Source organism: Phaseolus vulgaris, chromosome 8, assembly GCF_000499845.2.
Source record: "Phaseolus vulgaris cultivar G19833 chromosome 8, P. vulgaris v2.0, whole genome shotgun sequence".
Lineage (NCBI taxonomy): Eukaryota > Viridiplantae > Streptophyta > Magnoliopsida > Fabales > Fabaceae > Phaseolus > Phaseolus vulgaris.
In genome coordinates this window covers 38,414,473-38,430,539 of record NC_023752.2, presented here as the reverse complement: position 1 = coordinate 38,430,539, position 16,067 = coordinate 38,414,473, and positions in this window count along the sequence as shown.

Here is a 16,067-nt window from a genome sequence, read left to right as displayed (position 1 = left end):
GTGGAGACATTAGAGAACGGAGCCTATCGCCTAGAGACTTTGGAAGGAGGAGCACTCCCCAGAACATGGAACGCCACCCATTTAAAATTTTATTTCAGTTAAAGTTGTACAGTAATAGGCGTTCTCGCGCTAAAAGATGCATGTTTGTATGTGGTGGAAACAGTTGAACAGACAAGGGGGCACTCTTTTCCCTAAGGAGGGTTTTTAACGAGGCCGCCCAATTAAAGAAAAAATTCCAGCATATAAAGCGTGCTCAAGTATTAAAGTTAAAATCCTCCTTGCCCCAGGTGCAAGTGCAGGTGATTGGTTAGGCCCTACTTGCCCTAGGCGCAAGTACTGGCACCGATCTAAGTCTTCCTCACCCCAGGTGTGAGCGCAAACAGTTAAAGGTTTGAAAAGCCAGGGGTGCTAGTAAGACCAAGGGGGGGAAAGGAAAGGTTTTGACAAAACGTCCTTACCCACTTGGCATACACCAATATTGGCCCAGTAAGACTCTTAGTCAGAAACCTTTCTCACCCCAGGAGTGAGACAGGGAATGAGCGACTCAACCCGCCAAAGGGTGATGACCTTGGGGAAAGTAAAAGGGGTTAGCGAGAAACACTTTTCTTTCCCCAAGACGAGGCATCACTTTGAGCGATCGATGTCAAAGTCCTTTATGCACTTAGCGCTAGAGCGACAGAGAAAGCTAAGTAAAGACTAAAGAGCGATCACTGATGAGTTGTCGGTAATTGGCTAGTAGTGCAAAGCAGCGCACGAGGACTGTTAAACACCAAGCTGAGGGAATAGCCAGTCGTGATCAAGCAGAAGCAAAAGAGTAAGAGAAGCAGATCGCGCTAAGCCTAAGCTGGTTAACACTCAGTCGCGCGCAAAGAGTAAGAGAAGCAGATCGCGCTAAGCCTAAGCTGGTTAACACTTAGTCGTGCGCAAAGTAAAAGACGAAGCTCAAGATCGCGCTAAGCCTAAGCTGGTTAACACTTAGTCGTGTGCGAAAGGAAAGGTAAAGCCCAAGATCGCGCTGAACCTAAACTAGCTAACAATTAGTCGCGCACACAAAGATAAGTGAAGTTCAAAGAAAATACAAAGAGAAATTGAGCAGTTAAAATCAAGGTATATCACCAGAGATATTCATACAATTGTCAGTTACAATGAGTTGAATGGTGCAGAAACGTAAGGTTACAGAATGAAGCTTTGTACAGAGAAGTCAAATTTACAAAAGGGAAGAGATTCAGGGAGTAGGAGGCCTAAGTTTTCCATCTACCACTGAGTGATGAATGCTGAATTGTGAAAGGTCCAGTTCTGGGAGGACGCAGCGGACTTGCTCGAGCGCCAGCTCGAATCCATCAATGAGGGAATCAGCGCCCACGTTCATCAAGTCCTCTTTCTCCGCCTCCAGACTTTGCCTCGAAGCCTCCACAGCATCCCTCTGCGTGGTGAGGGCAGCAAGGGAGGAGGCAGCTTCAGATAGCTTGCCCACTGCCTCCTCAAGCTTCCTTTCAGCAGCAGCAGTTGCCTCTTTGGCGGACTTGAGCATCTCCACCCGCTGAGAATCCTGTTGACGTAGGGAGGCGTTCTCAACCTGTAACTCCTCCACCAGCTGAGTATTCCGTTCGCGCAAGGAAGAGTTCTCAGCCTGTAGCTCTACCACCTTACAGTCCAGAGGACCAACAGTCTGCCCCATCAAGATCTCCATCTTGATGGTCTCTTGGACCTGCACCAAATACTCCTTCCTGGCCTTCTCCACCATGCCTCGCATAAGCTCAACAGACCCCTGAGCGGCTTCAAGGTCACTTTGCAGCGACTCCTTGTCGTGCTCAAGTTCCTTCACCCTTTTCTTTAGGGCTTTCTGCTTGCGATGCTGGGTGGAGAACTCCAGCGAGAGCACCACCTGCTTGGCAAGGTGTGCATCCATCTCCTCCCCGCTCCAGTCGACGAGCTCCCCGTTGCTGATGTGCTGTCGCACCATGGAGATAACTTTGCTGAAGTTCTCATGGTTGGCCCCAGAGTTGCTTGGGCGCGAGCCGAACCCACCATGTTCAGCATTTGCGGTGGAGATTGGTAGTGGAGGCGGGGCACCCTCGTTTTGAGCAGAAGCACCCCCAGCAGGGTGAGCGGATGGACCAGGTGATTGGCCTGCTGGGGGGGAAGTTGGCGGTTGAGAGATTGGGGGCAATTGTTGGCAAGGAGAAGGTGGGCATGCGGGCTCTGGGGCAGGTCGAGTAGAGGGATGGGGAGGTGGTGAACCTTCCTCTACCTCCACCACCTCGATCTCTCCAGGCTGAAGAGACGAGACCCCCTCGACCACTGGCCTCTTCCTTTGGCGGTGAATGAGGGGGGAGCCAGAGCTTTCCTCTTCCACTGAGGCAGCAGCAGCAACAGGTACAAGCGAAGAAGCCTTCACCAGTCTTTTCCTTTTCTTCCCTTGCTCGGGGCCTTCAGCTGGCGCGACCGAGAGTGGAGGGGCTTCAATTGGCTCAGTGGTGGAAGAGGAGGAGCCAATCCCTTTGGTCGCTCGACGTTTAGCAAGCTCTAACACCGCCAACCTCCTATCTTTCCCTGACATTGAATCTGCATAGGCAAGAAAGGGGAAAATTAGACAGCTAAGAGACGCAAGCAAGGTGAAACGTATAAGAGCATGCATGAGGAGGTATAAGTGTCCTAAGGGGCGGCAGAGAAAGAACTACCTATATATTTTTTCAGAGAAGCCACATCAAACTCATCCTTGATGAGGCGAGCGGAGTCAAACTTAGCCCCCAGGAGCAGCCCACACAGCTCGCGCTCGTAGGGGGCCATGGTCTCGAGGTCCTTGGGTTTTTTAAATTCAACCTGGGGAACCCAGTAGAGGGGGTACCCCTCGAGCAGATGAGGACTTTGTGGGGTGGCGGATATCATGTAAAATCTGCCCTTCCAGTCTTTGAAGGACTGCTGGTACAGGCCCAGAAGCACCCGTCCAGCAACCCCGTTCAGGCTGACCCAAAACCTATCCCCTGGTTTCTTCGCCTCAAAGAAGTAAAGGAACACCTCCACCGAGGCGTTGTGCCCAAAATGGTTACACAGGATCTGAAACGCCCGTATGAAGGCCCAGGCGTTGGGGTGGAGTTGGCAGGGCGCGACGTTCAACTCCATCATCAGCTCTTTCTCGAAGAAGGTGAAGGGGAGTCGCAGCTTCAACCTTTTGAAGATCGCGGAGTAAACAAAAACGAAGGGCACCCCATTGGTGGCCCTGTCGTCAGCGCAAATGGGCATCCCTCGGGGAGGGATGCGGACTCGGATGTGGAAGTCGTTTTCCCTGTCTATGGAACACGAGGGTTCGTCCGGGTCGTGGCTCAGGAGTGAGTTAAGATGGTCCTCAGGTAGCAAGATGGACGTTTCAGATAGCAACGCCAGAGGGGCCCAGTCATAGACCTTGGCGTTGTCATGGAATGAGGTGACAACAGGCGGTGGCGAAGCTGGTGCACTCGCGGAGGGCTGTGCACCAGAAGAAGAGGCAATGACACGAGCGGTCTGCTTCAAGCGAGCCATCGAGAGATAGCTGCAATGGAGGAAAACGAAGGGTCAGAAATAGAAAGGGAGGGAGTGATGGATGGTTCGGTGAAAAACAGGGAGAGGAAATGAGAAAGAAATGCCCAGGTAAAGGAGAAAGAAGGGGAGGCAGAAGTCAAGGCGGAAACACGAGAAAAACCCTAGTGCGGGTTGAGAAGAAGAAAAACAGGGAAGATGGATGCATGATAACTAGAATGATAAATGCAATCGGTAAAGATGACCAAAAAGGGGCCAGGGAAAAGAAAAACCATACCTCTGAATGATCGCAAGAGATTGGGAAGCAGAGAATTTGAAGAAAGATGGGTGCGCAGAAGAGAAGTTCGCAGAGAGTCTGGGAGTCGAATGAAGAAGATGAAGGAACAGTGGAAGGGCGCGCCAATTTGAATAAAAGAAGCGCTAGCGACGCACAACGCTGGCCGTTGATGGCGCCACGTGTCGCGAGATTAAGAGAGGGAGTCCAAACGTTAAAGAAGCAGCACGTGAGGTGGCACGTGAGGCGGCCCCACTTGCCACGTGGACTGAAGGCACGACCACTTAGTCTCTTCGCGGAGAACGAGTTCTCGACTCGAGACTGGGGGGCTTGTGATCCGATCGGTCATCGGTAGTCGATGACGTCAGCATCAGAGAACCACGTGGACCACTCGCAGGGTGACACGTGGACCAGGTGGCAGAGAGGTCGGGGGACGATCGCCAAGAGAGGTGATCGGTGGTCAGTAACCAAGTTACCACCGACTGATCAGGCGGCAGAGAGGTCGGGGGATAGATCACCCAGAATGGTGATCGGTGGTCAGTAGCCAAGTGACCACCAGCAGATCAGTTCCTAGACTCGCGCCTGGAGGCAGAGCGCGATAAGCGAATAAACACTGATCAGTCATCGGGTGTACTGTCGTCGGGGTCTCGTGTTACACGCAGTTAAACGGGGACTAAGGTTCCCAGCGAGAGCGCTACGCATGGACCTCGCATGAGCACACCTCAAGGAATCGTGCACGAGAGTGGCCTGAGGGAACTAGTAAGCCAGTCGGTGATTGGTGATTCCCTCAACCCATTACGTGCGTGGCATCGTGAAGGGTAAGTCGCCTACGCAGAGAGTAACGTTTGGAGAGTGTGCCTAGACCAGCCACACCCGACGTTCTCCTAAGAGTATGCAATTTACCCAGATAAGAGAAACATCCTAAGTTATTCCGCAAGGGCGTAACTTAGGCAGACAAAGAGAGGCGCTAGAGCCCTTCCAGTAAGTGACACGTGTGTGGTTAGATGTGAGTTGCAGGCCTCCACGTGTCATCATCTGAGAGGGGTGCGGTCCAGACAAAAGAGCACTCCGTACCGCTAAAGGTACAGACAGGCGCAGCCAAGCGCAGAATCTCACGCTCCCCATTGCAGATTCTGAAGGTACGCTTTCTCTGAAAAGCATAACAGGGTTCTGACACATGCCAGAAAAGCATAACAGAATTCTGTTATGCCCAGAAGCAGGGAAAGAGAGATAAAAGGGAGAATCAGAGTGAGAGTGTGGGGGAGAAAAAAGATAGACGAAAAACAGAGTGCAAGTTTTTTCTCACACACACATTACTAGTTTCCAGTTTCTGGTGGTTCTGTTGGACTAACTTGATCGTCGGAGTGCAAACGGCCGCTAGAGGCGCCGTCTGTGTGTTTTGCAGGTCACATTTGAAGACATCTGAGAGAAAGTTCGGGGAGTGATTCTGCAGAAGACGCAGTCGCGTAGACGGGGCAGAGAGTACCACGAAGCGATTCCTCCACGTTCGAGTTGCCGGCAGGATCACCAACCATTCTCTTTTCTATATGTATTGCATCTATGTTCTCCTTCCTTAAACATGTTAAAGGGTAGGAAATTATATCATTAAAGGTTAAGGTGCAATGTTAACAAAAAAATTCTTGGCCCAAAGGGGATATATAAAAAATGGAATTCTAATAAGATAAAGGTTGGCTATTTGCCCCTGGGTTCCTAATTAACACAAACAAATGCCTCAATCATCTTCATGTTCTTTTATGATGCAACAAAAATAAAAATTAACCAACCACAACTATTAATTCATTAGTAAAACTCTAAAAATTGTTTAAGGTTCAAACACTCACTTGGTTTAATTGGCCTCATTCCGTTTTGTCTTGTCATTCTATGTCCTAATCAATTATCCTGTTAAATTTTCAGGTATCATAATTTCAACTACATTTGAATGGGGATTGTACCGTCCCGTATCCGGGCGTTGACAAAGTCAAGGTCAAAGTCAACGTCGGAGGTCAAAGTCAACATATGGCGTCGCCTAAGTGAAGAGACGTCAAGTGCCAGCGTCGCCAAGAGGAAGAGTCGCCAAGGTCAAGGCGTCGCCTAGTTAAGGCATCGCCCAGTTAAGGCGTCGCCCAACCAGGGCGTCGCCAAGGTCAAATATCACCAAGGCAAGGCGATCACGGTGTGGCTCCCCGATACCTATGGGTAGGAAAGACCATGGAGGGAGCGACGCCGTGGGAAGGCCTCAAATCCCGATAATCCGGGGTAGTAATAAAGAGAAGAGAAAGGTGGCTTCAAGGCCATAGTAATAGCGCCAGTGTAGAGCAACCTGACTTGTGAAGTGCCCCTGCCGCCCCAGAGATGCCCTTGGGATAGATACGACTCCTGAGAAGGGTCACGCCCAGGGTAGCCGGGTGCAGGGCACGAGAGGAAGGTAGATACGCTCTCAAAGTGAGTGACTAGATGTTTGGGGGCCTGAGTTGGCGCCCAAAAAGTCACCCCTTGCGCATATGCACTCCCAGGTAGGAGGACTCACACGAGGAGATACCCCCAGGTGGGGTCACGCCGCTGTGAGGCCCTTCACGTGTACAGCAGCCAAGTCAGAATAGAAACGCCATTTTGTCAGGTACAAGGTGATTAAAGTTATTTAATACAGTTTCCGTTTCTAGCGTTTGAGGTACTATAAATGCTCCCAGGCGATTTAAACGTCTTAAATGCGCTACGTTTTATAATTAAATGCGCTTTAAGGCGCTTTGAATGCTGGAGTAGTTTAAATAGCGCCTCGAATGTTGGGAACGGGGTTCGAACTTTTGGCAAATTTTCCAGAAACACTCTAGTTGCTTGCTCGAGCCTTGAGGTTACGCACAAGGGACTAGGGAAATATTTTTGCCAGAACGAGAAAATATACACTAGACACAGTTCATTTAACCACCTTCAGAGTACCCTTCATGGTGCTCCGATACGGAGGTGCCGAGTTTTTGGTGTTTCTTGCTGGCTGACTTGAGAGTCGGAGTGCAAACGGCCGCTAGGGCGCCCTTTTGTCCTTCTTTGCAGGAATCCACAGGTAACCAGTGGGAAGGAGTCCCTAGCAGACGGGTGAGGTCGCGCACAAAGACGTCCCAGGTCAACCGGACGGAACATTTGACGCCCACCGTGGGGCCGATATAAAACATTGGTCCCATCGCAAGTTTGAAAAGATCCATCAAGTCATGATAACGTCTGAGAAAACAGTGAGGAATGGCCACCACTAGACGAGGTACCGCACGCGCTGCGGGTGAAGAAATGTCCATGCAGCAGGTCCTGGAGATAATGCGGGGGCTGCAGGATGATATGGCGGATTCAAAGATAGAACAAGAACGCATGCAGGCGGATCTCGACACCTCGCATGTGAGGAACGAAGAGCTCCGTCGCGTTAATGAGGAGTTGCGCCGGGGTCTGAGGAACAACCAGGGGTAACGCGAGCACGAGGAGATGGAGCATCTCACCCCACCAAGGGAGTTTTCCACTCCCTTCTCGCAGGAGATCCTAGATGCGGCGATCCCCAACACCTTCGCAGGGCCCAAGGCGATTTTCACCGGGATGGAGGACCCTGAGGCGCATCTCACGGCGTTCCACACACAAATGGTGTTAGTAGGCGGCTCTGACGCCGCAAGATGCAAGCTCTTCATGAGCACTTTGACAGGAATGGCCATGGATTGGTTTATCAGCCTTCCTAACGGCCATATCACCTCTTTTCAGCAGCTGTCACAGTTGTTCAGAGAGCAATACCCGGCGAACAGGGCCCCGCCGCCAGTCTCTTACAATCTGTTTGATGTGAAGCAATACCAAGGGGAGAGTTTGAAGGAGTATATCAACCGTTTCGGGGCCCAAGTGGTGAAAGTGGGCATGTCGGAGGAGCCTATGATTGTGTATGCCTTCAGGAAAGGCGTGTGTCCCGGCCCTTTTTGCGAATCTATTATTCGCAATCGCCCAAGAACTTTTGCTGAAATACAGCGTCGGGCAGTGGAACATATCGCCTCCGAAGGAGAGGTGTGCGAGAAGCGAACCAGCGTTGTGCCCTCACGCCCGAGGGCGCACACGCGGGCTCAGCCCGTCAGGGTCAACGAGACGACGACGGGAAGGAAGAAGTCAGAGGGGAGACGCCCCTATGAAGCCAGAAAACCCCAGCCCCGGGGCCCAGCAGGGGGCGATCGCCCGGCTAGGGAGAGGGCAAGGCCGACGAGATACAACTTTGCAGTGGAGTTGTAGGACCTGATCGCCGTGCCTAATATAGCTGAGAGGTTCAGGCGACCGGCGAAAACTGACAAGGTGTTAGGGCCACGGAAAGACTCTTGGTGCGAGTTCCACGAGGCCTTTGGTCATCACATTGACAACTACCTCTCGTTGGGTTACCAGCTTGACGAGCTGGTGAGAGGCGGGTTTCTGAAGGATTACGTCGCAGAATCCGCCGCGACCGCCGCCCTGCCGGCGCCAACAGCAGAGCAAGCGCACGAGATGCTCGTTCTCGGTGAGGTGCACACCATTGCTGGAGGTTTTTCCGTCGGAGGACCCACCGCCTCCCAGCAAAAGAAATACGCGAGGGGGGTCAACTTGATCAAAGAAAGGATCTCGGGTGAGCCGTGGGAATCGGACCTGGTGTTCACGAGAGGGGATCTCCGAGACGTGGTGCCGCATGGCAATGACCCCGTGGTCATTTCGGTTGTCACGGCTGGAAGAAAGGTGCACAGGGTTCTTGTCGACCAGGGAAGCTCAGCAGACGTCATGTTCTGGTCGACATTCAACAAGTTACGTTTGTCTCCCGACCTTTTGAGGCCCTACACAGGGTGCCTATATGGGTTTGCGGATAACCAGGTGGAAGTCCGAGGCTACCTGGAGTTGAGGACTACGTTCACGGATGGAGAGGCCTCGCGTACCGAAAGCATCCGGTACTTGGTCGTAAACGCCAACTCTGCCTACAACATTTTGTTGGGCAGACCGGCGTTGAATAGGCTGAACGCAGTAGCCTCCACGCGCCACATGAAGATGAAGCTGTCGGACCTCAGCGGCAAGGTGATAGTTATCAAATCGGACCAGGAGGAGGCGCGTAAGTGTTATGAAAACAGCCTGAAAACGAAGAAAAGCGTGTTCATGGTGTTTGAGCGTCCGCCCAGTAAGGACATATCGATGATTGAGGCGACGCCCGCCGGGACAACGCCCGACGAGGCCACACCCGTGAGGGCGACGCCCGAGGTAGATACAGTCATGGAGGAGGGACCTGACGATACGGCGCCCGTGAAAGAGGGGGCGCCCATTCAGGATAATAGCAGGGATCAACAGGCGGCTAACGCCGTGGAGAGGGAGATTGGCGGCAAAATGTTTAAGTTTGGGCGTTTGCTGAGCCAAGAGGAGCAGGAGGGGGTGGCAGAGGTGATTTCACGCCACTTGGATGCTTTCGCATGGTCTGCCTTGGATATGCCCGGCATCGACCCGGATTTCCTATGTCATCACCTCAGCATGGACGCCACGGTCCGCCCCGTGCGCCAAAGAAGGAGAAAGTTTAACGAAGAGAGGCAGCTGGTGGTAAAGGAGGAAACGCAGAAGCTGCTGAGTGCTGGCCACATCAGAGAGATTCAATACCCTGAGTGGTTAGCCAACGTTGTCCTGGTGAAGAAGGCGAATGGGAAGTGGAGGATGTGCGTGGACTTCACGGACTTAAATAAGGCGTGCCCGAAGGACTCGTACCCACTACCCAGCAACGACGCGTTGGTGGATAGTGCATCCGGTTGCAAGGTGCTAAGCTTCCTGGACGCATTCTCGGGATACAACCAGATCAAAATGCACCCGAGAGATGAGAGCAAAACTGCATTCATGACAGAGACTTGCAGTTACTGTTACAAGGTGATGCCTTTTGGGCTAAAAAACGCGGGCGCCACCTACCAAAGGCTGATGGACAAGGTCCTAGCGCCCATGTTAGGAAGGAATGTATACGCCTACGTGGATGACATGGTAGTGGCGTCGCAGGATAGGGCACAGCACGTGGCAGACCTAGAGGAGCTGTTCGTCACTATATCCAAATATCGCCTCAAACTAAACCCTGAGAAGTGTGTCTTCGGGGTAGAGGCCGGTAAGTTCCTAGGTTTCATGCTCACGGAGAGGGGAATAGAGGCGAACCCCGACAAATGCGCAGCGATTATCGCCATGCGAAGCCCGACGTCAGTAAAGGAAGTGCAGCAGCTGACGGGCGGATGGCGGCGCTCTCAAGGTTTGTTTCTGCCGGGGGAGAGAAGGGGCACCCATATTTCCAGGAGGCTCCGTCATTACTTCCACAACTTTACGGTGGTAGTGATGACGAACCTCCCTATACAAAAAGTGCTGCAGAAGCCTGACGTAGCTGGAAGGATGGTGCGCTGGGCGGTGGAGTTATCAGAATTCGACATCCAGTATGAGCCCAGAGGATCCATCAAAGGGCAAGTATACGCGGATTTTGTGGCAGAACTCTCGTCCGGAGGTGAACAAGAGGTGGAGGCGGGCTCACGGTGGTTACTCTCGGTTGATGGCTCCTCCAATCAGCAGGGAAGTGGTGCGGGAATAGTCTTGGAGGGACCCAATGGCGTGTTGATCGAGCAAGCTCTGCGCTTCGCCTCAGGGCAAGTAATAATCAGGCTGAATATGAAGCCCTGATTGCAGGAATGCTCCTAGCTAAAGAAATGGGCGCGCAGAACCTCTTGGTAAAAAGTGATTCCCAACTGATTACAGGGCAAGTGTCGGGTGAGTTTCAGGCGAAAGACCCACAGATGGCGGCATATCTGCAATATGTTCAACTGTTGAGAGGAGCATTTAGCGCTCTTGAGCTAGTACATGTCCCAAGGGAACAGAATGCCAGAGCTGACCTGCTTGCCAAGCTGGCCAGCTCAGGCAAGGGGGTAGACAGAGGACGGTGATCCAAGAGACGCTCAAAGCTCCGCGTAAGTTTGTGGAAGATAACAGGGTGGATGTCCTCCAGATTTGTACAGCAAGAGGGAGGCCAAGGAGTCATCGTTCTTTGACCCAAGATACGCTGAAGACGCCCCGCATCAGCACATACGCGGACACGCCCGGAGAAGGAAGGCAAATGCAGATATGTGCCTTAGCCGAAGGAGACACCTGGATAACGCCATACAGACGGTACCTGGCGGATGGGGCTCTCCCAGTGGAGCCTGAAGAGGGTAAGAAGGTTAAGAGAAATGCCGCAAGGTACACTCTGGTGGACGGAGTGTTGTTCAGGCACGGGTTCACTCACCCTATCTTAACGTGCGTGAGCGGCAACGAGTGTACCCGAATAATGGCGGAGCTCCACGAAGGCATTTGTGGGAGCCACGTAGGGGGAAGGTCCTTAGCCTCTAAGGTGGTACGCGCAGGTTTCTATTGGCCAACAGTAAAGGAAAATTGCGTGCGACACGCCCAGCATTGCAAGCAATGTCAAAAACACGCTGACTGGCACAAGGCGCCACCAGAAGAGCTTCGATCCATATACAGCCCGTGGCCTTTCCATACCTGGGGGATTGACATCCTAGGTCCGTTCCCACTGGCGATAAGGCAGATGAAGTACTTGATCGTTGCCATCGAGTACTTCACCAAGTGGATAGAGGTGGAGCCCGTGGCCCAGATCACTGTGCACAAGGTGCAACACTTTGTGTGGAGGAACATTGTGTATCGTTTTGGCGTACCCAGGCGGCTGATATCCGATAATGGAACCCAGTTCGCCAATCAGCAGTTGAGAAACTTGTGTGCTGATGTAGGAATCAAGCAAGTGTTCGCATCAGTCGAACACCCCCAGACTAACGGGCAAGTAGAGTCAGCAAACAGAGTTTTGCTGAGGGGGCTAAAGAGAAGGCTAGAGAAGGCCAAAGGGGAGTGGGCGGAGGAAGTACCAAGGATCGTGTGGGCATACCACACCACGCCCCAATCTTCTACCATGGAGACGCCTTTCAGCTTAGTGTATGGGTCGGATGCGATGATCCCGGTAGAAATACACAAAAGCTCGCCACGTTTCCAAAACTTTGTGGTGGAGGAATCCAATGAAGAAAGGCGGGTGAACCTGGACCTACTAGAAGAAGCCAGGGAGGAGGCCAGAATAAAGGCTGAAGCAGTAAAGAGGAGAGTGGAGCGACAATACAGCTCTAAGGTGAAGCCATGACAGTTTCAGATTGGCGACCTAGTTATGAGAAGGCTCATCCATACGAGCTGGAGAATAAGCTGTCTCCCAAGTGGACCGGGCCTTTCAAAATTACCGAGGCTAAAGGCAACGGTTCATACAACCTAGAGACCTTGGAGGGGGGTCCCATCCCGCGTAGCTGGAATGCAGCCAACTTGAAGTTTTATTTTAGTTGACTTATGTAAGCAGCCATGTAACGATCTTATTGAAGGGGACACTCTTTTTCCCTTTCGGGGGTTTTTTAATGAGGTCACCCGAATAAAAGAAAAAAGAAGATTCGAGAAAAACCTTACCTTGGTTTTTAGTCTTTATCCTTTTTCGTTCGAAGCGGCGACAGGCGTCGCCAAGAAGAAAGCGTCGCCAAGGGAAGGCGTCGCCAAGAAGAAGGCGTCGCCAAGAAGAAGGCGTCGCCAAGAGAAGGCGTCGCCAAGAAGAAGGCGTCGCCAAGAAGAAAGCGTCGCCAAGAGAAGGCGTCGCCAAGAAAGGAAGCGTCGCCAAGGTAGAAGGCGTCGCCCAAGCGCAGGCACCGCCAAGAAACGTGACGGAGGAAAAACGCGCAATATATGAGGTGTGTGCAAAAGTCAAGCGGCATTACGGAAACCAAGCATGGTATAACAGAGTTAAATTTACAAGTAGTGTTCGAGATAAATGGGAGTAATGCGAATAGGGCAAACATTACAAGCCCTGTGCTCATACAAAAGACACAAACGAACCACTCTTCAGTGGCCGCTGGAGTCGGCACGGGAGGAAGATGAAGCCCCGCTCTCAGTCCGCAGGGCCTGGGTAAGTTGTGACCTCCGCTCTTGGTTTATCTTCGAACCTGCACCAAGGGAGATGAATGTGTCAGAGACACCATGAAGCAAAACACACACAGTTAGAAAGCACCAAAGGCGGAAGTTTCTAGGGCAGTAACTCATACATATATACTTCTCTAGGGTTCCGGCGTTGAACTCCAAACTAATCAAGGTGGCGGAGTCGAAACCTCCCGCCTCAACAAGGATCCGGCAAACCACCTGGTCATTCGGGGCTAGCTTCTTGAAGGGTTTGGATTTGAGGGCCCTCGTCTCCCTCACCCAGTACAGTGGTAAACCATCTAGGGCGGAGGGAACGAGATCAGAGCAACAAATTTTGAAGAACCTGCCCTTCCACCCAGTGAAGGAGTTTTGGAAAGGGGTCAGGAGAACCCTGCCAGGAACGTTACTGAGGGTCACCCAGAGGTTATTCCTTTGCCTCTTCACCTCAAAGAAGTGAAGAAAGATATCAACCGAGGGTGCACAACCCAGAAAACCAAAAAGGATGTCAAAAGCCTTGACGAAAGCCCAGCTATTAGGATATAACTGGGCCGAAGCAGCATTGATCTCTGTCAGCAGTTCCCTCTCAAACCTGGAGAAGGGCAGGCGCACGCCGATGGTCTTGAAAACCACCTGATAGAAATAAAAGAAGGGGACCCCGTCGTTGGCCCGTTCGTCTCCGCATACTGGCTCCCTTAAAGTGCAAGGGAGCACAGCAATATCGTCGTCGTGCCTCTTCGCGAAGGCATGGTGATCATAGGAGCATGAATCCCCTTTGTGTTCCCTTATGGCTCGGGTAGAAAGCAAGCACGAGCACTCGTCAAGGAGCTCGCTCGAGGCCCAAGTATACAGGTCCTTGGGGTTAACCCTGGGGGGAGGAACACGAGAAGACATGCCTGAACAAAATCTGGGAGGTTTAGAGGAGAGTGGCCTGCTGGTAACGCAAGGGTAAAACGCTGGTTGGAACGAACACTAGAAGAACTCTTCGCGAGAAGAGAAAGGGTGCAAGTAGGTTACGAAAAGCGCAGAAATGATGAGGACAGGTTCAAGATTTTGAAGAACTAAATATTGCAGTTAGAGCGCCAAACGACGCAAATGGAAGCGTTGCAGTTATAGCGCCAAACGACGCAAATGGATGCACCGTGCGATCGAGCCACGTGGCAGAGGATGGGAGGATGACCCTGGCACCACTGGTTAACACTCAGAAAACGTCGTATCGACAGAATGCCCGAGGGTACGATACGCCGTCGAGAGTGGGTCAGAGGCACAGAAAATGTCAGGACCAAGTCAAGTGGCTGAACGTCCCATTAGCCATACGAGAAGCACCACGTGGATAGCACAGGCGAAACCTTGAGCTCTTCGCTATCCCCAGGCGTCGACCAGGGCCAAGGTTAAAGCCAATGCCAAGGTAAAGTTGACGCCCAAGGCGTGACCAGGGAAGGCGCAGAAGGCGACGCTAGCATGAGACGCCCAAGGCGTCGCCAGGGAAGGCGCAGAAGGCGATGCCAGCATAAGGCGTTGCGGGCGTCGCCAATCCAAGTATCAGCAGTGTCAACTCCCCGATACCCACAGGTAGGAAAGACTGTGGAGGGAGATGAAATTGAAGAAGTCGAAACTAATTACTAGCGGCGTCGCCTCCCTGATACCCACAGGTAGGAAAGACTGTGGAGGGAGACGAGATCGCGAAACGCCAGGGAACCCCTGGCAGGGTTGTTCCCCGACACCCATGGGAAGGAAAGACCATGGAGGGAACGACCCCCTGCAGGGCTCCGAGCTTTCCCAACACTCGGCGTTTTTAGACACCCTGAGGACGATACGGCGCTGCTGTAGCAGGCCTCTCCTTAGGCGTGGGCGCCGGGCACCAGGAATCAAGGGACAGATCGCTTTGGTGTCTGAGACACCCCATGAACGATACGGCTCCGTTAGGCAAGCCTCTCCGTGGGCGTGGGCACCGACGCGTGACCTCATCCCAAGTGTTTAGGACCCAGAGTAGGTCTCAACTTTTGCGTTGCGGCAATGGTAAAGCCACGGACGCCTTCACGAGGCAGAGACCTCATAGATACGAAGGCGGGACAGTTTCCAAGGAACACGATAGGAGCAAGGCACCGGGCATACAGGGTCGCCCAACGGAGCGAAAGAAACGGGTAGAGTACAGGCAAAGCAATCAAAGCACGTGAAGGCGAAAAATGAAGGTAAAATCATACAGGCGGAATTCGATAACTTAAAGGTGCAAAAATTGTCAGCCATGGTTGTGACGAAAGGACCGATAGTTCAAAGAAGTTACAAGTTCATCAAAGGGGGACAAAAACAAGTATAAAGCGCAAAGAGTAAGGTGGCGGTTGAGGGCGGCGGTTCAGTCATCCAGCTCCAAGGGCACGACCTTCCCGTCAACGATGTGATGGGTGGAATCGCAGTTGGAAACGTCAATTCCCGGGTTCTCACAGACGGCCTGGGCCAGAGCCTCTTTGAACCCCTCCTCGAAGGTGCCCGCCATGTCATGGATAAGGGTTTTCTTGTCCTTCTCCAACTCCTCAATGGTGGCGTCCCCAGAAGCTACCAGTTTCTCCAAAGCCTCCTTCTCCACACGGAGCCGGCTGACCTCGATTTGCAGTTTGTTGTGGTCAACCTGGAGAAGGCCCAAAGCCTTGGCCTGAGTAGTCATCTCCCCCTCCATTCGCTCCAGCTTGTCAGCCTGCTCACAGCATCTCTCCTTCAAGTCCTTTTGAACTTCTTCGTAAGCTTCGACTATGTCTTGGAGGCTTGTTACCTGAACTTGGAGGGGGACTTCCCGAGCGTAGAAGTCGGTTTGTAGCTCCATCGCCTCATCCAGCTGCTTTTCAGCCTCCTCCTTGGCCTCTTGCGCCAACTTCAGAGAGGCTTGGTGGGCCTCGTTTTGGCGTCCCAGAGTCTTATTTTCCTCCTCCAGAGCAGCCACCCTTGCTTCCAGAGCCTGGAGGGTTTGTGTCTGTAAGACAGCATTTCTAGCTTGGGCACGCCAGTCAAGGGCCACGGCCAAGAAGGCTCCCAAGTAGAAGGGCATTCCCTCCCTCCTATCGGAACCTTCTGGCATTGATCCCCCGCTGAAGCCCCTCATCAGGTGCATAATTGGAGGAGGGATGGCAATAAGATCTGGGGCGGCGGCGACGGAAGCAGGAGAAATAGAGACCTCTGCCGGTGGCGGGGGTGGAGCAGATTCGGCCCCTTCGCCTGTTTCCTCTTGGACCATTGTGGGAAGAATAAAAGTAGCACTTGGAGGGTTATCCCTGAAGGAATCCCCTCCCTGGGGCGACGCCGCAACTAGGGTGGGAACCCTCGCAGCTTC